Source organism: Sander lucioperca, chromosome 5, assembly GCF_008315115.2.
Source record: "Sander lucioperca isolate FBNREF2018 chromosome 5, SLUC_FBN_1.2, whole genome shotgun sequence".
Classification (NCBI taxonomy): domain Eukaryota; kingdom Metazoa; phylum Chordata; class Actinopteri; order Perciformes; family Percidae; genus Sander; species Sander lucioperca.
In genome coordinates, this window is record NC_050177.1 from 12,915,507 (window position 1) to 12,939,244 (window position 23,738).

Genomic DNA, 23,738 nt, shown 5'->3' on the forward strand with positions numbered 1-23,738 from the left:
CCGTGGAAGTGGTTGGATCAAACAGGATCTCAAACATCAGATCACTCAGGAACAGTGTCCCTCTTTGGAAATCTCACTCACATTTTTCCAAGGACCTTTCCAACCACAGAGAGCACTGTAAAAGGGCATGTGATGTTACACATTTACGATATCCTGTGCCTTTTTCAGTAACTACAGTGAATTATAAAAGCTCACCTTGGTGTTTAACACTATTTATAATAATTCTGAATCCTATGAAAGTAATTTATTTTACTTATTTGCAGGTCCAATATTATTATTCTTGGAACATGTTTAAATGCTTTATTGTTAAAAAAAAACAACAACATTATTTTCCTTATACTGTTTGTCTGAATACACCTGTTTTCACCCTCTGTCTGAAACGCTCCGTTTTAGCGCCTGTCTCTTTGAAAAAGCCCAGTCTGCTCTAATTGGTCAGTGTTTCCAGGTCGTCTGCATCTGTGCCCTCTGGGTCTCTGCACCCGGGGAATGACTGCAACGGCACTGCAACCGCAGGCAGTCCTGACAGCTCATTTAAAGGCTCAGTTTCTGAATACGGGCTGTGTGCATTTCTCTGTGGATTGAGCTATTTGATACTTTCACAGTATTTACATAGCGTCCTAACTAGAGGTCGACCGATTAATCGGCAGATTTTTGGCATTTTTTAACATAATCGGCATCGGCAAATATCCCAGTATATCAAGCCGATTAGTAAGCAGGCGCATCTGCGGGCAGCCTAGTGTTAAAAACATGAATAGGCGACATTTTTTACACTGCGCCCAGACCAGCTGCCTCCAGCCCCTCCCCTCGTGAATTCTTGCGCAGTGTGTCTCGCACAGTCACTTCAGGTTCAGATGCTACCGACGCCTTGGGATTAACTGTACTAATACCACTGTGGAAGCTCCCCGAATATCATTTATCAGAGTCTGGTTGTTACCCCTGTCTGTGGCAGTCTCATCCACTCCTATAACGGAGCTAATTGGAGCTAACCGCTAACAGAGCTAATCGTTGCTAACAGAGCCTTCAGTTCTCCGTTCCTGTAGGCTATCCATTAACTGCATCTATGGACTCGAGCACGAATAAAACCCTTAATTTTATTAAATTGGCTGGACGAGTTTTAAATTACAACTAAGAGTTGTTTGAATGACAGAAATGTGCTCAGATAAGATCCTAATGAGTGCAACAGGACATGTAACAGTAGGATCCCCAAAACACAGATAAAACGCTTAGGCTACAAATGAACAATGATCTAACAAACAAGGTGAACAAGAATTGACTTTAGATAGCCCAAGGCTTATGTGATTCAACAGGAGTTAGGAGGAAATAGTGTTGAGATTAATAATAACATGTCACTTTCTGTGAAGCAGATTTGTATTCTCAGAAGTTTAATAAATGCTGCTAAGTGCACTAAACTTTATTTTTTCATTGAAAGGTTTATTTGACAATGTTTATTTTCTTCTTACCTGTTTCGTTTATTTAATAAGCCTATATTTTTCATACATTATTTATACAATATAGGCTACAATATGTTTTTACATTATACATTTTTAATTGAAGTAGGCTATAGGCTACACGTGTAGATTGGTGAAGTGTTCAATAAATGTTTTTGTTGAGAAATTCTGTGTATATTAGTGTTACATTTTATCTTTCAAATAGAGGTTTAAAAACAAGCACATATCGGCCAAATATCGGCCAAAATAAATCGGCAGCATTAATCATCGGCTGACCCTGATTTCTAAAGATCGGCATCGGCATCGGTCCTGACCTGATTTATAATTAAAAAGGACATGGAATTCTCACTTTTTAGAAAATGGGACCTTTAATGTTCAGATCTGAAGAAGACATCTATAGAATTTCTGTTTGCTGGTAATGTAATAGCAAAACTCCAAAAACTCTAAATAATGCAATGGTTTAACGTAAAAGTCTTAGAACTGAAAATGCATGTGTTCCAAGCAGAGTGTACAAATATACATGTTAACACATACACACTTGCTAGAGATTGATTTTCAGTGTTCACAAGATTAAGTGAAATGTAACTTTTACAAGAGGTGTGTTGGGAGTATATGAAGCTTGTCAATGTTTTTATTAGATGAATGTCCGTTAAAAATGCAACAACATTGATCTGAGGCTAAACGTTTCAGAGATAATCAATGGGCTCACTTTTATATAATAACCAGCATGTTCATACCAGCTTACAGTGAAACATAATCCATTTTTAATTAATGCAATCAATGATTATTGTCAAATTTTCATTTATTTGAAAGGTCCATAAAATAGTTTTCACAAGTTTCTAAGTGCATGTTTTGTCTGACCAACTATCCAAAAAGAATCAATTTGTAACATTGAGTAATAAAAGCAGCAAATCCTCAAACTTGAGGAGCTTGAACCATGTTTAGCAATTCTGTTTGATGAATTTGTTATTCAATTACCAATTGTTGTTGTCAATTACTTTTCTGTCGATCAACTAAAAATAAATCCATTAGGGTTTCAGCACAGCATATTTATTATTCCTCAAGAATATATATTTAAATATGTTAATGGTAATATGAGCATATGAGTGTGATTCTGTTTGGTATAGCTTTGAAAAAGTTCACTGCATGGATGCTTTGATGGGTGTGTGTGTGTGTGTGTGTGTGTGTGTGTGTGTGTGTGTGTGAGTGTGTGTGTGTGATGCTGTTTAAAGGAGAGGGAACCTGAGGAATCGACGAAAGTGATGAGCTGCTGTCTGAGTTAAAGCCAGCTTTGGGATGCGAAGGCAACGCTATCTGTTTGGCCGCCAGAGCACAGGGCTGTGCTAGCAGTGTGATAACACGGGACCCACGCATAAAACAGGCTTAGTCTCCTAGAAAAGTTCTTTAATCAGCCTGATGCGCTTAGTGAGCAAAGACTGTGGGAATTGAAGTGAAGAAACTCAGGTCAGATAATGAGACTTACATCTGTACACAGAAAATGTGATTTCCTTGAACCCAGTAGAGGAGGAAGAAAAGCTCATTATCCTTATCACGTGTCAGAGAGGCAAGATATCGATATTGTGCATATTTTGTGAGGCTCTTCTCGGAAATAGCTAAATCCTTCTTTTTTTCTCCCCTATTTGCATTGTATGTCCATTTTCATATTTCATATTTTCAAATGCATGAGGCCACTGTTTCAATTTGTCTGACTTTATCAATGTACTTTATTTTTGCACCCTTTTCATTCATTTCTGAGAAAGCAGACAATTAATTGAACAGATGGATGATAATCATGTCTGTTGCAAACTCTCCCTGGAGGCCGTCCTCTCCCTCTGGTAGGGAACAGCCCAGTTTTTATGTCCTCCAAAGCAAAAGACAAAATGAAATGTGATGGGTGTGGGGGAGATAGGAAAACAGTTTTTCAAGCCACGAAGCAACAGACATTGCAACATTCAGTAATTATGGCTGACATTGATTAGCACTTCAGACTAATCATTGCAACAGTTGAGGGCAATTTCCACATTTTTACTGAAACCTTTTCTTAGCTAAGAAAGCTTATTTTCAATGAATTGAGCTCAGTTGCAAACATTTCTGCTTATTTTGTACGTTATTTATGTAAGGAAAGGAAGAGCTGTCACAGTCTGAATTTTCTTTCTGCCTGAGAGGCTACAGATTCCTGAATGAGAAATTGTTTTCCCATTGAGGTCACAGTGTTGTTCCAGCTGCAGAACAGCATGATTGGAGCTGTTGCAGTGTCTTGCTCAAGGGCACTTCAGTAGCTTGAATGCTTGCTGTCACTTGAGCCTATTTTAGGGATAGTTTTCCCAACTTACTACCACGGCAATTTGCAGAGAGCCAATATCATGGTCACTGGAGTCACAACGTCAATGCCCGTTGTAAACAAAATGCAAATAATCTTATGTGGATGCAAACTGGAAATGAGACTTATACTGATGCAAGAAAGAGCACACTAAAAGAGGGTAAATCAGCAAAATAATAACACTTCAACTACCATGATTTAAGCCACCTTCTTGTTTTGTATTGATTACAGCAGTTGATCACTTTGCAGACTTTTTAGCAAGTTTTGGATTTAAAGGTGCAATAAACGACATTCAGAAAATAAATAGCAGCAAACAAATATTGTATGTAAAGATATAGAGGAATAATGGCATTCTGAGCATAGAATGAAGTCACATTCGCTGTGTGTGTGTGTGTGTGTTGTAGTCCGAGCTTCTGTGTTCTTTGTTTTGGTAGATGGGCTGTCCGTGCAACCCGTTGTCATTCGCAACTCATAAAATACGAACGTTTGGGCAGTGGCTCTCAGTGTCAGATACGATGGAAAAAGCACCCTTCAGCGTCTGTATGGAACGCACCGGGCAGAGTAGCAGCGAGACTGTAGTGCTGTAAGATGACGTAGTATTAAGAGAACGGTAGCGAGTAGTATGAAAGACCGAAAATCCGATGGGGTCAAACAACACAGGACTTTCACCCAGGAGACCGGGGTTATTGTCCTGTTCTTGTCCCGCGTGTCACTGAAACGTACATTTTATAACCCCACCCACCATCTTTTCCTAAACCTAACTATCCTGTTCTTGGGGGGACATTTGGCACTGTTAGCGTTGTTAAGTGCTGTTAGCACAGTTAGCGCAGCTAGCACTGCTAGCAGGCATTTCGGATCAGCAGCGCCCATGTTCCAGGTGTTGATTAATTTCCAGATGTTTATTGGTTTTAATGCTACAAATAGGCATGGTTATAAAGTCTTGAAGTCCCAATAACAGCTCAACAGCTTTGAAAATAATATATTGTAAACCCAACACATTTTAATTGTCTGTCTCACCTCTCTGTGATGAAAGTCCTTTTTTATTAAATAAACCAAATCCTTAGATTTTCTTTCAGTTTTTCTTCAAATAAAAGCTTGGTTGGAGAAAATGAATTCCTCTGTCTGTCGCTTTGATTTTGGAGGATTCAAGCCAGTCAGGTTGAGAAGTGCAGCTATAGGCGGTGCCTAATTTGACTTCTAAATGAATGCATTACATCCCACAAGCTAACGCTGTGCACAGTGTTGATCCAGCACACTGCAGTGCTTAACATAAAGACCGAATTAGACTTGATTTGTAAAACTGACAACATTTTCTTCATTTTTACACACACAATCACATTATCATTACAGTAATGTTCCTGCCCTGGAACTAAACCATTTAATCTTTAGCATGCTGGTCTGAGAAAATCAAAGCCTTTTTTCGTGCGAAATGTCACATCTGCTCCTGCTTTTATTAACTCCTGAACGATATCATAATTAAACCTTTTAAGAAAGCTAGAAAACAAAGTGCTTAGTGTTTGCTTTAGCTGGAGTTTTGTTTGCCAGAAAAACAGTTATTTCTCCAATACAACACCTAAGGCACACAATGCAAATGCAGCTTAAAATCAATGATGCATGTGTAATGAATTTTCTACATCTGACTGAGCAATGAGCACTCTGTGCATCTGGTGTGAGCAAGGCAGTGTTTTTAAGTCCATTTGCGGCACACAGGTCGTTCATTTTATTAATGAAAAAAAAAAAGAATAATAAAAGAATTACAGACGAGGCAGAATTACAGGGGAGGTGAAATGGAATATATTTTGTTGAAATAGCTGCAGTGGAATGGCCATGAGACAATCATGCATCCCACCCAATGTTGCACTCCCTATTAGCATTATATAAGAGATGTCAAGGCTGGCTTAGCTAACACTCCCCATGATGCTACGAGCTACTCATGCATGTTTTACATCCTGTTATGCTGCTTTGAGATTGGGCTATAAAACCTCTGGAGGCTGAGAAGTGACTGCTCTTGTAGAGGCCAATGCCTTTGCTCTACATCTTTAACACATATCATGAATACAATGTATTCAGTAAGTTGCTTGTGAGCATGTGCGTGCGTGTGTGTCGGTGGATGTAAATGTGGCTTCAGCAGCTTTTCATTAAATACACAGCACTCACTCAGTATGCTGCATAACACCGGAGCTTCACTGTTAATCTCAGAAATACTGAACCCTTATTCTTTTTGGAAATAAAGGAGGAAGAGATGAGGTAGTGTTTTTCTTCCTATATCCACAATACAGGTTTCTTTCCTCGTGTGCACTCTGCACAGTGTGCAAGTCTCAGTCGTGCCCCGTGTACTGCCATTAAAGAAATCTGAAATGCGAGTTCAAGATTACAGGTCTACATCATATTAGGCAGCAATGTATCATTTGTCATTGGGAATATAAGTCTGTCATTGTGCATTGTGTGTATACTGCATATGTATGTGTGGCTCGGTGGGTCTGTCTGTGAAAATGCATCTCCCTTCAACTCTCTACTTTTCTTTATTTAGAAAATTAATTAGGCTTGCTGTTTTGTCCTTGGTACAGCTGGGGGAAACACATTTTTGTATCATCACCTTTATAACCTGCATTGCATCTTTAACACATCGGCATCAACATGTTGCTGCTTTTGGGTTTGCTATTTTTATTTGTTGTGAATAAATGATGCAGACACAATGTAACATGTTTTCATGAGGAGCTCTGAGCTAAATACAGACTGTGTGTGTCATAGACGCTTCTTTATTTACAGTAGAAGCAATGTCAGGACTTCCTAAACTAATACTTTTCAGGATCCTCTTAACTACTCATCCTCGGTGTACACTCACTGTTGTTAGATACTGTATTATCCCCAGCCAGAGTATGGTGGTCCAATAGCAGGGGTCTTCAACGTTTTTTAAGTCAAGGACCCTTTAACTGAGAGAGGGATGGAGCAGGGACCCCTACTACACATATTGTATAAAATTAAGTTATATAAACTGAGCCTACATTTTTATTTTGTTTCTGTAGTTGTGTGTGCGAGAATGAAAATAATCCAAATTAAAATTGACTTACAGATGCAGTTGATCTGGTTTTAGGCAGTGCGGCTTCTATAAATTAATATACATAATTCACTGGACAACTCAAAGTCGGCATATCATTTGATTTCTGTCACTTTAGGGTCAAGTAGTTGTCAGACAAATTCATCACAAAGTGTAGCATGAACAGCGTTGCTTGTGTTTAAAGTCACATAATTAAAATTCTTCATTCCAAATGATCTGAATGATGAATTTGATATTCCACAGTGAGTGTGAGCTACTCCATGTTTGGCAACAGACCCCCCAACTCTGCATGTTTAGGTTGTCTCAATGTGTTCGCATCTGTTGCTGCCAAATAGTTTAATGCATGGAAGGGAACTGCCACATCTCCGTTAAGAAACTGGACTTTCATGATGTAAGCAAGGCTTTGAAATAAACATTTTTAAATCCTTCTATAAAAGAAATATCTTTTTTGTTGGCATCAGCTCGAGGTGAGGAAAAGGATATCGCTTAATGTCATGTGTGTGTCCACTGCTCCTCCCCCAAAGAAAGCCAAATCATTTTATGCTCTAATTCCTTCCTTTAAATTAGGCAGGAGGCATAAAATATGAAAAAGGCAAGAGATATTTCAAGAGGTCATGTGATTTGTGACATAAATGCTAAATAAGCAACATTTTATTATGTCATGTTTGCAAATAATGTTCGGCTGTAACTTGATTAAATACGAGAGTAGTCACATGTAATAATGTAATGTCTTCTTGATCCTTTATTTACCCATGAAATAAGATGTGATGCTGTAATCTGCCAACCACTTTTACATTAATCTGGGTGTAATGTAATATGCAATCCCCCGCTGCGAACGTTTCTGGAAAAACCAAATAGAACATAACACACACGAAAAATAAGCATCACAACACTTTTGCTGAATAACAGGTCTTAATATGAGTTTGAAGTGTTGCTGTTGTGAATTCCACACTGTTAAATTATTCAGCTGCTTTAAGGGCAGTAGAGCCACATTTAAAATGATTTGAAACTATAACTGCTGGTTATCTTTTTTTTCAGACTATATAAGGAACCCAGTGTGAGTTTCACCTACCACTGACTTTAATATCTGCATTTATAGTTTATGGTCTTTCGATCTGTACGTAAACTATCCGACATCTGTCTTTGTTGTGTTTCTCTTTTGTTACAGTTTTGACATCACATACTTTGATTTAGGTGTGTGATGTCTCACACCTTCATTCTGTATTTAAAGCACTTGAGTTGTTGGGAATTAATTAATCGCTGTCAAATCCACACAGTCTCCCCTTTACCTACTGACATTTATGAGGTGTTATTTCTTCCATGTATTAGTAAATTGCATGCATGCAATTCATTTCCCCCCCCAAGGCACCTTGTCGTTTTTCTCATCTGAACAGAGTGACTGGGGCAGCAAGCTATATGGGAGATATATTAGTGTCCAGGAGCACAGCACCGAGAGGGTAGGGCCTGTCTCGGTGATTTATTCCAAATCCAAAAGCCCTGCAGGAGCGTGTTGTCAATCCCATTGGCATCACCTTAGGGTCACATCAAAGCACTGAGTTGGAAAAAACCGAGACAGTTGTTTACACATTCAGCCGCCTGTTTTGTTCTTTGTTGGAGATGGGAATTAAAAAGTAAATTGAAGCTGCTGTTGTGGTATTAAGTATGAAGAGGAGGTGACGTGTCTGTGAAATCTGACTGGCATTTTCTTGGCCCCAACAACAAGCAGCATTGCATTGGTATCAATCAATTATGTTAGACTTTTTGAGACATTTTGCAGATTTTCTCAAACAGGCTATACGGTGATTCACTGAGGAGTATTTTCACACATGTAAGGAATGATGTGGGCCAATTTAAGCAGGATACTGGATGAGGGTGAGCAATTTACCAGATGTCACGAAGAACCATATATCATAAACTAACAATGCAAAAACAGGATATTCAGTTCATTGCTAGAGTCACAGTGTCGTCCTGAATCATGCTGCTTGCATGCTTGAGTCATCACTTTTCTGCTACGGTGCTATCCAGAGGGCACTACAGTCTCTTGCTATTGCTATCACTCAAAAGAGTTTATTTGTATAGAACTCTTACCACTAAGAGTTAAACTTAAAGCCAAAATCTCAAACTTACTAAATGCTTTTACACAATGTACACAACTTTGAATAATTATATTATATGTGGTCCCCAAGCCTTTTGTCTGATGTAGGCTACCCTCACAGCCCTGTCAGATGAGCTCAATATGTCCCCTTCATACACACCAAATATGTTCTAATGAACTATGTTATTTATTAAGTTAAGCCAATACACTTTTTGTCAAATTCAATGAATATCTCCTCACGGTCACCTAGCTCTCTATTTTCTGTGTGCGCTGAAAAAAAAAATCTGGTGTTAATACACAGCCCTGGCTGTGTAAATGCAAAACAAACAGAAAGGAGTGCAGGAGCCACAAAACACTGTTTCAGCCAATCAGCAGAATCAGAATCAGAAAAGCTTTATTGCCAAGTACGTTTTTTACACATACAAGAAATTTGTTTTGGTGTTGTAGGTGCATATCACACATTCTCTAAAATAAGAGGTTAAATGGAACAAAACAGTATAAGTGTATATATATATATATTTTTTTTTTTATTATAATTAAAAGTGCAGTACAGCAACAGGTGGCGTCAGTTGATGGTGGTGGGGGCAGCATGTGAATGTGCAGTAGTTATGTGACTGTGAATCGGGGGGCGGAGACTGTGTGTGTGTGTGTGTGTGTGTGTGTGTGTAGGGGGGGGTTGTTTGGCAGTTGAGTTCAAATATCAACAGTCTTTTCACAGCATTGCTTACTACACCTTTAATAAGCGACATGAAAGTGAAAATTGTTGATTGAATTGTCCATGTTTAGGTTGTTCTGGTCAACTTTGCATTAGAACACCTGATGCTGGACATTTCAACCATTTATCCATTGGTATGGCATATTTCAAACTGTTTGTTCATTGTTTTTAGCTAACTATTTCACTGTTCATCCATTGCTTTGAGCTAGCTATTTCAAACTGTTTATCCAATAGCTTTTAGCTAACTGTTTCAACTGTTTATTAACTACTATTTTAGCCATTTATCCATTGCATTTAGCCAACATCATTTCAATTTCCACTTTTCGATTCATAACTTCTAGTTTTTAGCCTATTTGAGTTGAGTTTAGCTGAGTTAATCAGTTCAGTTCTCAAAGTAACACCTACTGCCAACTGCAGACGTACAAGTAGGCTCCCTACCCCTGGTTGGTGATCATTGATTTAAATCATTAAATCCATGATACAACATTCATTTTCAATAAAATAAATAAGTAATTATTACAAACAACATTGTTCAGGTTAGAAACATTGCACAACTAGTGCTAACCCCTAAACCACTTCACAGAAGGTCGTGTTAATAGCATTTTTGGATATCGTTTATATACTTTTACTTTTGGTTTCTTTTGTTGTTTGGTTTGTTGCAAAATGAAGTAATGTACTGGAATTCTATGATTTGTATACATAACAGGTGTGTGCTTTTTCATAACTCACAATAGCGAGAACAGAGAGACTATCTCACAGTAAATAGGCCTAAAATCCTGACAATATCCTCCACTTATTAATTTCCTACTTGCTGAAGTTGTTGATGTATTCTGTCTCGGTGTGATGGAAGTACGGACATTACTCTCTTATTCGCTCCCACTTTGTAGTCCCAGTGGGAAGCATTCATCCCAGTAAGGTTTATTCATGAGGACAGGCGAGTGCCCCGTGCATTATAAATAGAACAGAGCTCTCAGCCGTGCTCAGGATCTGACTGCATCTCGCCAGTCGCTATAGTTTGAGCTCTGAAATGCAGCAATACTCTGAACAAAGGAACATAGCTTAATAAAAACATGATAGAATGAGTTTTGTTTATTTTTAGTCTCAATCACAGGGGTATGTCACTTGATTTGACAATGTGCTTGTTATCCTTACATTCCCACAGTTGAGTCAATATTAGACATCAAGCTGTGAGATTCACAGCCCTGAAATTGTGTTTTCTTTGCTCACTGTTAAATGTAGATTTATTGACTCTGAGTTTATGTTTGAACTACCTCGATTGGCAATATTTTCAATTTTTGCTCACAATGATGAGATGGAGACCATTCAAAAATAAAATGTTCCTGGATGCTGTTGGCAGTGTAGCAGGCAACACTGCAACATCACAGCCTTGAGTGTGAGTGCCTTTGATGCATGTTATCTGCATCTCTCTAATTTTTTCTCTGCTGCTGAAAAAAAAAGATTCAACTCCAATCTGAAGCAAACCACACTGCCATTCAAAGGAGCACCTTTTGATTATTGAAATTCCACCCTGTTTCCCTTTAAATGGCAAAAGCTGGTTTAATCTTTAGGGATATTTTTATTCAAAACGCTTGTGTCGCCAGAACCCTCATTCTCTATCAGTCCTCTGAAAGACGTCTTTGTGCTGCGTTCTGCGATTCAAATTTTGATACAGAGTCAGACTGATTGCACCATGAGAAACCAAAGGTGATTATCCTGATGGACTAGATAGCAAAATGTAGCCCATTATGTGTGGTAAGAAAAGGTTGATTAAAATGAGTTTCCAGTTGACTCTTTGTCCTTCTTCCTAACCTCTCTTTGCCTGACCCTACACTGCCCCAGGCCTTCTCAGACTTGTGGAGGTAGCAAAAACACACTCTATAATTTTAGATTACTCACTAACCAGCACAATGATTGAAGTATGTACAGCTCGATCAATCATATAAACTCTTTACCGTTCCGTTTGAGATGTTATCAAAGACAATGTTTATTGATTCACAGATTCAATTCAACTGGAAATAACACTAACATTGTGAAATGTCAAAATAAACTTGTAATGATTTTTTGACAATGTATTGGTAAAATTGCTTAAAATCCAGAAGTAGTGCTCTTTCTGAGACTGAATGGCATACAATGTTTTCATATTAAAAATATAAAATGCTTCAGTAGGATGAGAGGGGAAAAGCTTATAATGCTATGCAAACAATGGACCTCTAGTATTGTTCAAGAGCACTTGCACAAATCCTTGAACATGTAAAGCCTTGCTTCACAAAGCACCAATGTCCCTGTGTGTGTGCAAAAATATTGTATGTATGTAATCAGGCAAATCGTGGATCCTCCTCGTGCATTTTGTACTGTGACAGGAGCTGTATTCCTTGCAGTTGGTTATGCAGCTGGTTTTGCTTATGAAACTCTTCTGTGATGATTATTTTCTCAGATATGGAATTGTTGCTCAATGTAAACCTGAAATATACAGTATAACTGATTTTGTTAAGAGTGCTAGCTTTGTGGCTGTGTTCTTTAATTGAGTCCAACCGCTGCTGAATGCGAACAAAATGAATTAATGTTTGAGCTGCTTCCTGTTTAAAGCTTTCAGCAATGCAGACAACATGTTTATACACATTATACTATCAGCTATGTTGGTCTGAAACACATTTTATTCCTTTTTACTTCTCAGAAATGTTTTTTTTATTTTTTTGCCTGAGATAAATAACAGCCATACTATATTAGTGAGATTTTATATTGTGAGTAATACGGAGAAAGTGCTGCCCCTAGCAATGTCAGAGTAAGTTACAGTCATCCAGAAATAGGTACTGAGGATAGGAGTTGATCATGTCATCCTGACTTAGGTCAAGCCAACAGGAGCTTTGCAGAGAGAACAAAAGCAGCCAAACTGCTTCCCTCAGCCACAGAAAACCTTTGTTTCTTGCAGCAGGCTACAATTGCAGCTCATGTGCACTCCAATCTGATCATGGTTTCAAATATGTTATCTCCCCAGACCACAATGAAGCAGCAGAGGCCATCAATAGTTCTTTGATGAGCAGACTGGGTGATATATTCAGACATTTCACAATTACTTTTGCTTATTGGAACAAAATTGTTACAGAAATTTAAGGTAAATGATGTCCTCAGTGTTTACCAAACTCATATTTTTTTTATAGAGGCTGTGCAATTGCATCATAAATCTCCAGGCAGCCACAACTGACAACATCATGGAGGTCCACTGGAAACCTGTCCGAAAAGCCAGATTAGGGAAAGAAAAGTCCATGAGAAAGACTGCTGTCATGTTGGATTTCTTTCTATCAACTGCCGAAAAGATGAAAGACAGCTAGTGCTACGAGTACACAAAGAGACGTGTGTGTTCCAAATCCTTTAGTATGTGCACCATATAACCTTTCATTTTTCAGAAAGCCACTTTTGTATGTTTGTAGGTATTTGAAAAGTGAAAAAAGGAACTTTTATGGTATGTCTTCAAGTGTTTGACAAAAACATAAAAACTGGGCTATATGTTGTGTAGTCCCGTAGATTTCAGTATTTCAGTTCGTTTATCATTGTCGGCCATACAATACAAGTTATAAGTTAAGTACAAGTTGTGCCATTCAAGTGTGGCATATCAGTGTTGTGACTCTCACATTCAAAAACACACACCTTTCCTGATCAAAAACGTACCAACGCTAACGCTAATATTGCTTACTCTTGGTTCCAAAAGCATTTAGGTCAAAGTGAGGATCCACTAGCTGACAGACACTGCAGGCTGTTGGTATTATCATATATTTTTTCTAGTGCTGTCAAACGATTAAAATATTTAATCGCAATTAATCGCATAAATGTCATAGTTAACTTGCAATTAATCACAATTAATCACACATTTTTACCTATTCTAAATGTCCTTTGATTTCTTTTTGTCCCATTATTTTTTACAACGATACTTTTAAAACGGTGCCTGGACCGAAAGATGTATATATATATATATATATATATTAGGGCTGTCAAACGATTCATTTTTTTTTAATCGCGATTAATCGCTGAATTTATATAGTTAATCGTGATTAATTGCATATTTTATCACATGATTAAAATTCTATTATTTTGCATTTCAGAACAGTTTTTAAGTACATATTAACAATCGAAAGCAATTTTTACCAGTGTATCTTGATTGGGAATCAAATGAATGCAAAGAAAGTTACTTTATGAACTTGATTTTAAGATTTGTAATTATTTATTTACTGTAAACAAAAGAAAAATGTGTGAATCTGTCATTATTGTACAATTCCTCCAAGTACCTAACTAAAAAACTAAAAATCCCTATCCTTACTAGAGTCAATATAGTATTTAGTAACTCCTAGATAATGTTGATTACTCACTGACGTCCAGTGATCACCGGTTAATGAGCAGCTCATTTCTGCACAAGTCCGTGTTAACACAGCCCATCTCCACTCTTACCCGGCGACAGAGAAACAGGCTGGATAGTCCGGTACACTGTTGTTTCCACAACAACAAAAACACAGCAGTCTCTGAACTCGCGTTGGTAGTTTCGTTGAAGTTGGATGTAGTCCAGTTTTTGTCTAATGAGCGGACACTTGCAAGCAGGATTGATGGAACAGGTGGCCAGCTAGCGTTAGCTTTCCACCTAGCTAGTGTTCGCGTTTCACCGCTGAGGATGTCCCCCCGCGATCGCCCGTTCCGGCCGTTGCCCGCTACGGCCACTGCAGCTGCTTGCTCCGGCCGCCGCAGCTGCTGCTGCTCGCTCCGGCCACCGCTGCTGCCCTCTCCGGCCACCGCTGCTGCCCGCTGGTCAAACTAACCTGTACGGCGGGCCACAGCAACCTCTTATTTCTGAACATTCATCTCTCCCCCGCCCCCAGAGGGCCGGTGGTCTAGCGTCACGTTAACTGTACTACTATGCTTAGCTCCGTAGGTGGTAGCTCAAGCTTGACGTGCTTCGGTGATATTTTAATTCGGCTTTACACAATGTGCCTATGGCTTTCGACTCGTCTACAAGCCGTCCGGGAGTTTTGGAAAATAAAAAGCGCCATTCAGGATTTCATTGCTGCTGTCTTTCTCCATCATGCCTGCAGCCTGCAGCAGCAGGATGTGTTACGAGGAAGTGGCAGCTTGATAAGTAACGGTGCTGCAAAGGGTCAAAATAGTAGCCTGTTAGGCGCGACGCAAAGCCGAGTGAAGTGTAAAATAAATTAATAAATGGCGGCATGCGATTAAAAAAATGAATCGCATCGCGTCGGCCCTTAATCACATCGCGATTAATGCGTTAACGCTGACAGCCCTAATAAATATATATATATATATATATATATATATATATATATATATATATATTATATTTAAAAAAAGGAGCACTTTGTTCAATTGTATTTGTCTGTTCTGTATGTTCAAAAATATAAAACAATAAAAAGTTGATCTAAAAAAAAAAAGGAGAACAAAACGGCGAAAACAACCACTGGATGGGAAAAGGGTATTTTACAATAACTATGAATGCACCACGAGGCTGAGTCTGTGTTTTTCAGAAAACGGCAGCTACAGTCTGGTGTTAGAAGTCTCTCCAGTGAAACACTGGTCACACTTTACACCGTTTAGCTGTCAGCATTTTAACCGTGTTTACTCCAGCTGCTAGCTAACGGTAGGCTAACGTTACCTGCTGCCAAGTGTAGTGTTGACTAGCGTCCCGTGCGGCGATGTTTCAGTTCACTCTAACGTCCGTTTTCGGAGCATCAGAGAGAAGCGCAGGCATTTAAGTGGCACCTTAATAAGGCATCGAAATCCGCGTTGCTATTCGGTCTGGTAGATAACGGTCGTTAAGGCACCGGTGCCGTATTAGCACCGGGACTCAGACCCCATTCAAAACGGCGATTTTCGAATAAAAAAAGCGACTAGTTTGTAGGTATGTACTACTCTTTGGCCGGCTCGCAAGCCCAAACAAGTGTGTGCAGCGTGCCTGTTGTTTTGTTTCCAGTCTAGCTAGATCCGGTGTGGTGTTGTAGTTTTTCTAATGTTACTAGCTTTTGCAACGGCATGTGAAAAAAACTACAAAGTTTGTTAAGACAAAAAGAACGTTAATCTCGCGATAAAAAAATTGACGCCGTTAAAATGCATTTGCGTAAACGCCGTTTAAATGACACCACTAATTTTTTCATTTTGTTTTAGTTTGTTTTGTTTTAATTATCCAAGACCCAATAGGAGTGTTTAATTTAGGAATGTTTGAAATATAAAAAGTTACAAAAAAACTTTTTTTTTGCAAGCTGGCTGACAAGCTTTTTAGCATTATTGTAATGTTAGCATGGAGCTAGCCATTATTACTTACCTGCATGTTAACATTACTATTAAAATGCTAGCTGTATTAGCTGCTGTAGCTAGCATAGGGTCAATGGGACTTCTGTAATCCATAATATTTGTCCATAATGTTCCCCCCGGTTACAGTCTTTGTGCTAAGCTAAGATAACCGGTGTCAGGCTGTAGTCTTATTTTCAACAGGCAGACTTCGCCAGAAAGAACATAAGAGTATTTCCTAAAAATGTTGAACTATTTCTTTAACACCTTCAGAAACAAAAACTGAACAAAAAAAACCCACAAGTATTGTAATACTTGTGGGTTTATTTTTATTTTTTATTTTTTTGACCCCTTATTTTGACACTGTACAGCTCCACATGTTTATTATTTATTTAATTTTAGATTTTAGACAATGTTATTCCCATTATCTCTTTTTTTGTCTATTGAGCCCTTGATGATCACAGGGAAACACACGGAATAATGAAGAAAATAAACATGTAATTTGCACTATTCTTGCCATCAGTAGAGCTTCCATAGGTTCTTTCAATGCCAAAAGGCTCTACAGCGCACTTGACCATCGACATGACCCATCACATTGCCATATATCAACCATAAAATGTCTCCCTTTCACACTGAAACACATGAGTTGTTTCATTGAAATAATCCACTTATTGATTTTTTTTTAAAATAGATTCATACATCAGAAAATCTCAGAATTATTATTGTTCCTTCCCAGGACACCAAGTGTTGGCAGCCCTCATTATCTGGTTGATGAATTAAGACTGAGAGACATGTGATGTTTGCTTGCAAACACAACTTCAATCAAATGTATTAGGGGCAAATCAATTTCCCAAGTTTAATAAATTCTGAAGACGAGCGCTAAAGACCTCCAATATGGCTGCCAGTGGTGTGTTAAATCACCTGACAGACCTCTGCTGCAAAAGGAAGAAATCTCTCTGTATACTGTTGTCCAGTATAATCTTTTAGCTGTAAGTTAACAGCCACATGATAACACAACCAGACCCCCCACCTCCTCTCTCTGCCTCTGACAGCACAGATGCTCAGAAAGGCTTGGACTGGTCATAGAGTGTCACTCACAATCAGTCTCTGAGTGCCAAAGTGCATTCATCCAGAAAATGCCAAATTCCACTATAATCATTTTTTTCTTATTCTATCTCCATCTCTTCATACCTTGGCTATCTCAGATTGTGAAGACAGGCTATTGAAAATCTTGACCTTCAGGATGACAGTTATCACTGCTCAGAGATTTGTTTATACTGTGAAATTGTGAAGTACAACTCTTGGAACACAGCGGGTTTTACTGAAGCTTGTAACTTTGTTTTTGGCTAAATATCTGAACCATTAAAATGACAACTGGCACTATTTTTTTAAAGCCTTTGTTGGGGCTTTCTTCATTTTACTATGCAAATGTTGTGCATTTATTATTAGGGAATGCGCTCGAACGATGCATTGTGAATTGGTTAAAAAAATTAATATGAATGTGTGAAGATTACAACCGGTTGAGATAAAAAATGAATCACGATTGCAATTTTGAAATGGCCTAAGGCATAATTTACTTTTGATTTCACTTTTTTTTTTTCACTTCAGAAGTCACTACGTCTTCTTAGTTAATTTATTTAAAGAGATTGTTTCCTTATTTAGTTATTTTGATGTGGGTTTTGTTTTATTTCATTTTTGTTATTTAAGATAAAATACAACTGCAGTTGCACTTTTAATACTACACATCTGTTGTTTTGCACAGTTTATATGAATAAGGGAATGTTTTCAGTCATTTATCTGCAGCTAATTCTGTTAAAAAAAAAAATCATAAGCAAACCGTATCCTGAACTTAAAATCGTGAATCGTATCAAATTGTGAGTTGAGTGTATCGTTATATCCCTATGTCATGCTTTTTATGTCATTAAAATATGTTTTTCAAATATAAAAGCAGATTAAGAGTAACTGCTCTTTGTGTTGGAGTGGACATCATATGTAAAACCGTTTTGGCTTTTCTTTTCACATAATTCTTAGGAAGAATGATAGCAAAGAGGACAGTCGTTATTGTGATTATGGGTACGACAGTGATGCCGGAGGTATGACGTACTTGTTCTGACTGCATCAGCATCACTACAGGAGGTCCACAAAGATATAGCCTTTCATGCAAAGCAATGCATGGCTACTTACTCAAAAGTTTTTTCAATGCTTCTTGTTTTAAGTGAGACAACAGAAAACCTACAGAAATGCGGATAACCAACTAGTGACCATTTGCACCATGGCGATGAGCTCATAAACTATAACTGTATTAACTGAACCGGGGGTCCTTGCTGTAGAGAGCCATTATCTTCCTTCCTACCTATTAAGGTCATTATATGGGGTTTCATGTTTTGCAGGGAAAAATGAATGCGGGACTGTGTGTTAAGCATTCTTCAGAGGAAGGTGATTTCTATCTGCAAAATGCATTTGGAATGCATAACACCCCCGACACAAACAGATTGTAGATGATGTCTGCAGCCAGGCGTAGCCACGAGAGCTGTCTCTTCATGCTTAAATGGGCAGTCAGGATGCACAATCCTCTGTGTGATGTCGGGAAGTAACCCTGTAGCAGGTACAGTGTACCCAAAACGGCATTGATGATGCTCGTGCATATTTGATATTGAATATTTGATGGGAAATGTGGGGGCAGGACGGCGAGGATGAAAAGCCACGTCTATGCCTGCACCCAGGATTTGATCAGCATATTAATGTGGAATAGTGATTATACTTTGTAGGCAATACCTCAAGGCCGGACATTTAATGAAAAAAAAGAGGCTGACCTTCCAGGCGAGCAGAATCAAGTTTTACCAAAAAATGGAAAGTTCACTATCAGCATTCAATCTTAAAATAAAGTCTTGTTCATTTACATAATTAGAATTTGGATCTCCAAAGGAGTCCATCCATGCACTCCACTGTTGAGTAATATGTGCTGCAGGACATCGCAAACCTCCACAGAGGACAAGTGAAAGGTATTTTAAAAGGGAGATGAGGCACCATGCTGCAAAGACTTATACACAAGTTCAAACCAAAGTTGAGGGGAGCTGATTTAATGTAGCTGCTGGGGAGAATTTACTGTCTGCCTCTTGCAGTATAACTGCTGTATAATTTACAAGTTTTTATCTATCCATGTAGCACATGCTGATCTGGGATAATGGCATTGTTTGATGAGGCAGCCAAGAGAGCAGACTGCAAGTACTGTAAGATAATGTACATCCTTCACACGTGTGCAGTGTTTAACGTTTCTTTTTCTAATCAGGCAACAATAAAGAAGAAAACAGCATTCATTATTTGGATTCACTGATTGTTGACAGTTATATTCCTGAACTGTAGTTCAGATTATTCATTTATAAACTTGCACCAATCATAAACCGCACATTTGAGTGAAAAGGGATTCATATGGAAAACATCTCTTCTTCTCCCCCAGGGTTTTGTGCAGCACAATTAATTGTGTATCAAACCATAAGAAAGGCTGCTGGAATAGGGATTGTGTGTCTAACCTTAAAAAAAACATATGCAAATGTGTTTACACAGACAGAACCATATAGCAAAGAAAGTATAGTTAACTTTAGTGAAATAAGAGCAGCAGGGTGATCTAAAAGGTCTGTGTACGCTGTATTTTGATGTCAAATATTGTAATTGAGAGTAGGCCCACCTTTCCAAAGATATAAACAAAATTAATTAATTCCTAAGTGACAGCCATATGGCTGTTAAAATAACAACCCAGTACAAAATTAATCATCATTAAAAGTGAGCAGAATTCAGGGCTGATGCTATAAAACAATGTTTAAAACAAAACATTATGTTAATCAATCCAGATTGATTTTATAAAACCCTATCTGTCTGGTATATAACTGGGTCAGCAACGTTGTTATTTCTTTCCTTATATTGATGATAACCTTTTTGCCATCTTCAACAATATACTGTGATTAGGAAATCACTGAAGCAGATAAATTACAAATGTGATGAAAGGAAACTTGTGAAGATGGGATTTCAAACAATATTCCTATGGCATATTAGTAACACGCAGACTATTATTGATAGTTTCGGGGGATGAAACACAGATGATGTTACTGGTCTAACGCAGTGGTTCCCAAGCTTTTCGGTCTGGGGTCCCCCCCATAGCCCGGTCAGATGAACTCTCGTACCCCTTCAACGATTATATGTTCCAAATGGATAACACTATTCATTATATGAAGGTGGATATGTTCATTTTTTATAAAACTGAACTGTCAATATTTAGGTTGGTTTTGTCAGCAATCAAACTACTACTACTCTAACTAAATTGAACATTTCAACCATTAATCCATTAATTATAGTTGAATTGTTCAGTCATTCAGTTCAATTGTTTAGTCATTACTAGGGCCGGGACTCGATTAAAAAAATTAATCTAATTAATTAGAGGCTTTGTAATTAATTAATCGAAATTAATCGCATTTTAATTGCATATAAATATTAGTTACCCTGGTCCTGAAACCAGTCATCTGGTGGAGAGTGGGTTGGGTGTGGGTCCTTGTAACTTTACTCGGAGTCGGGCTAACGTCCACGCTAACTCCTATGTGTTTTGCGTTGAGGTGATATTTGAGGCTCGATGTGCTGCGGTGATACGCAAATTCCTTGTTGCATAGCTTGCACACAACCATGCTCTTGTCGACGCTTCCATCCTTTCGTTTTTTAAAACAAAATTTACCATCCACGGGGCCAAGCAAAGCGGTCTCGTCAGCTTCTTCGTTCATGTTCACTGTGGTTTGTTGTTGTCGGAAGTCAAGAAAGCTAGTTGGTGCTCCAGTATAATCGGTCCGTCGAAACTCATTCATTGAAAAACGTTCCGCGGTGCAAAAATAAGTGTGGTTAAAATTATGTTATTTATTTTTTGCGTAATTAATCTTAATTAACGCGTTAAAGTCCCGTAATTAATTAATCTTAATTAACGCGTTAAAGTCCCGGCCCTAGTCATTACTTTTTATTTCTTCTATTTATTCATTACCTTTAGCTACCTGTTTAAACGTATGTGCTCGCTTGCTAACTAGTTTTAACGCTTACATAACTGCAAAAGGTAGTGTTCAGGTGTTACAGACTTAGTCTGGATCAACGGAAGTACATCTCTGTGTGTTGTCGTTCTTAAAATCCCTTTGCTATGGAAAACAACAACAAACTTCGAACTAGCGAGCTACATGCTGAAAATGGCAAGTTTTGAAAATTTTTTTGGATGGTGCAACAAGGCAGGCCTGCTTGGTTCTTTTGGGGAATGATTGTAAAGATTTACAAAGAATATGTTTAGGGCATTTCCTCTCTAACTGGGACATTCTTTGGGAACGATTGGTGGGAATGCTGTACTCTCCAAGTACACATGAACATACACTGGTAAGAGCAAATGAGGTTTTTAACCATGTATCCAGCTAATTTTAATAGCTCACCTTACTGTATTGTGTCAACAGTTAACTTCATTTAATGTTGTATGTGGCGTTTTCTTTTGCTGGGGTGCAAATGTTCCACCAAAAGGAGTTCCTTCAAGAGACTATTTTGCAGAGCCAGCGTCGCTGCGTCCAGAGCTTAGCGCCACCCAAGACGATTGTGATTGGTTTAAAGAAATGCAAACTACCCAGAACATTTTATTTTCCTATCCCAGAATGTATGTGTGGTGGAGCCAGAGATCGGTCTAGCAATGTGAGACTACAGTTGACTTAATGTTATTATGTTAATATATTATTTTAATTAAATCACAATTTCTATTTTTTTTTCAAATTAGTTGCGCTACTCTACAATCTTTCAATGTACCCCCTGGCAACTGCAAAACCAGGACCCCTGGTTGGAAATCACTGGTCTAATGAACCGAACTGGTAATAGCTGCATGTCATCGGTTATAGTGTGGTGATGAGGTGGAAACAGAGCTGTACCACTTGGATACCATGACACAGACATTAGAACAATACTTGTTAAAAAGAAAGGAATAAGGGCTCTTTTCTAATATTCCCCAACAGAGCAAGAACTGAAAATATTACATTGGCAGCAGGGTGGGGATCGGTGCGATATAAAAGGAATTTTCTAAACTCGGTACAACATTTCCAATTCCATTCTGTCACTGTTATCACAAGTTTGTCATATTTGTGTATCATGTTCCAATACTATTTAATCCCTTGTGACAAGGTCTGAAAATGTACTTTTTTACATTCCCTCTTATTTCTTGAAAGAGTAAGTGCAAGGAGCACAAACTCTGACTCTGACGTATTGAGATATGATATGAGTTTTTTCCATTTATAGCTACAATATTCCTCTCCCTGTAGTGCAGCCAAGAGACTAAATACCTCAAAACAAACTTTGATGATTGTTTTCTTTTTAGGTTTGGTGTCAGAAATAAAAACAACTACAAATATTTAAAGGACAATTCCGGCGCAAAACGAACCTAGGGGTTAATAACAGATGTGTACCCAGTTGATCGCTCTCTGGGACATGTTTTCATGCTAATTGAATGTGTTTGTAGCTTGAAACAAGCTAGTGCGGACTGCTGATTAGCTTACAACGCTAGTATTCAGGGCACAGAGAAAGTAAAAACAAACCGCTTATTAGCTTATTAGCTTTTTTCAAGCTACAAACACATTCGATTAGCATGAAAACATGTCCCAGAGCACGATACACATCTGTTATTAACCCACTTAAATGCCTGCGCTGCTCTCTGGTGCTCTGAAACAGACGTTACAGGCAACAGATGCATCGCTGCATGTGACGCTAGTTAACACTACACTTGGCAGCAGGTAACGTTACCTACTGCTAGCTTGTAGCTGGCTAATACACAGTGCTGCACAAATGCTGACAGCTAAATGGTCTAACATGTGGCTGAATTTCACTGGAAATGATTCCAACACCGGAACGTCCAAAAGTCTGCAGCTAAAGACACAGAGTAGACTATAGCTGCACTTTGAGACACCATGGCCACTGGCGGAGTCGGAGGTGTTGGAGAAACAACACAGCACAACTTAATGCCATTAAGTCCCATCTGTGGTGCGTCCAATTGCTCCTCGTAAGGTCATGGTGGACCTTGAGAAACTCAAGCTGTACCCTTCTGACATCTAGTAGTTCTTCTTTTTGTTGTTGTTTAACAGCAATTAAGTGGTGAAAAGTTATTGTTATGACATTTTAAATGAAATAAATGATACATTTGACCATATGCCCTTAGCAATTAACAATGTTTAATGTTGCCAACTGGTACAGTGAAACATGATTTGGCAGATTCTTGTTTTGCCTTTTGATTGTTTTGTTTTAATAAATGGTAGATTACAAACATTGATTGTGCCAAGAATGGGAGGTATTCCAAACTGACAAACAAACAAAGCATCACTCAAGAATCATATTCCAAGTGCCACATCTTAAGGACTGCAATTTCTATACAGAATATTCAGCATACAGCAAAATGTGCAGACAGTGTTCCCATTTGAGCAGAAACACGATACGGGAAAAAAACAGAAGGGCTTTGCTTCTGGGCTGAGAAGATGAATCTGTTTTATTCAGCAAAGCAAACCCTGGCTGTATACTAAGCGAGACAGGATGTGCCCAGATATGTTGTGTGTTAAGTTTCCACTATTCATCACTTCAAACACATCCTCAGCTCACTGCCAATACCGGGCCTCATCCCTGATGCAGCTCAACAGTGTGACTGCCACCGGTGCTCTCAGCCCAGGAGCCATACCCAGTGATTTACTATCTAGCTGTATTTTGTATCACTTGGGTGCACACCGCTAGCCACACTGTTACCCCTGTCACAAGCTGCCTCGCCATATTTGTAATTCTGTGTA

The 23,738-nt window shown here is 38.5% G+C and overlaps 1 long non-coding RNA gene across 1 annotated transcript; it reads left to right on the forward strand.

The window, feature by feature from the left end:
• The first annotated feature begins 3,016 nt into the window (after window positions 1-3,016).
• Window positions 3,017-16,201, forward strand: LOC118495087. The gene is made up of 3 exons (XR_004897408.1): window positions 3,017-3,028; window positions 15,336-15,346; window positions 16,127-16,201. It is a non-coding gene; the product is annotated as an uncharacterized LOC118495087 (long non-coding RNA).
• Window positions 16,202-23,738: the final 7,537 nt, after the last annotated feature.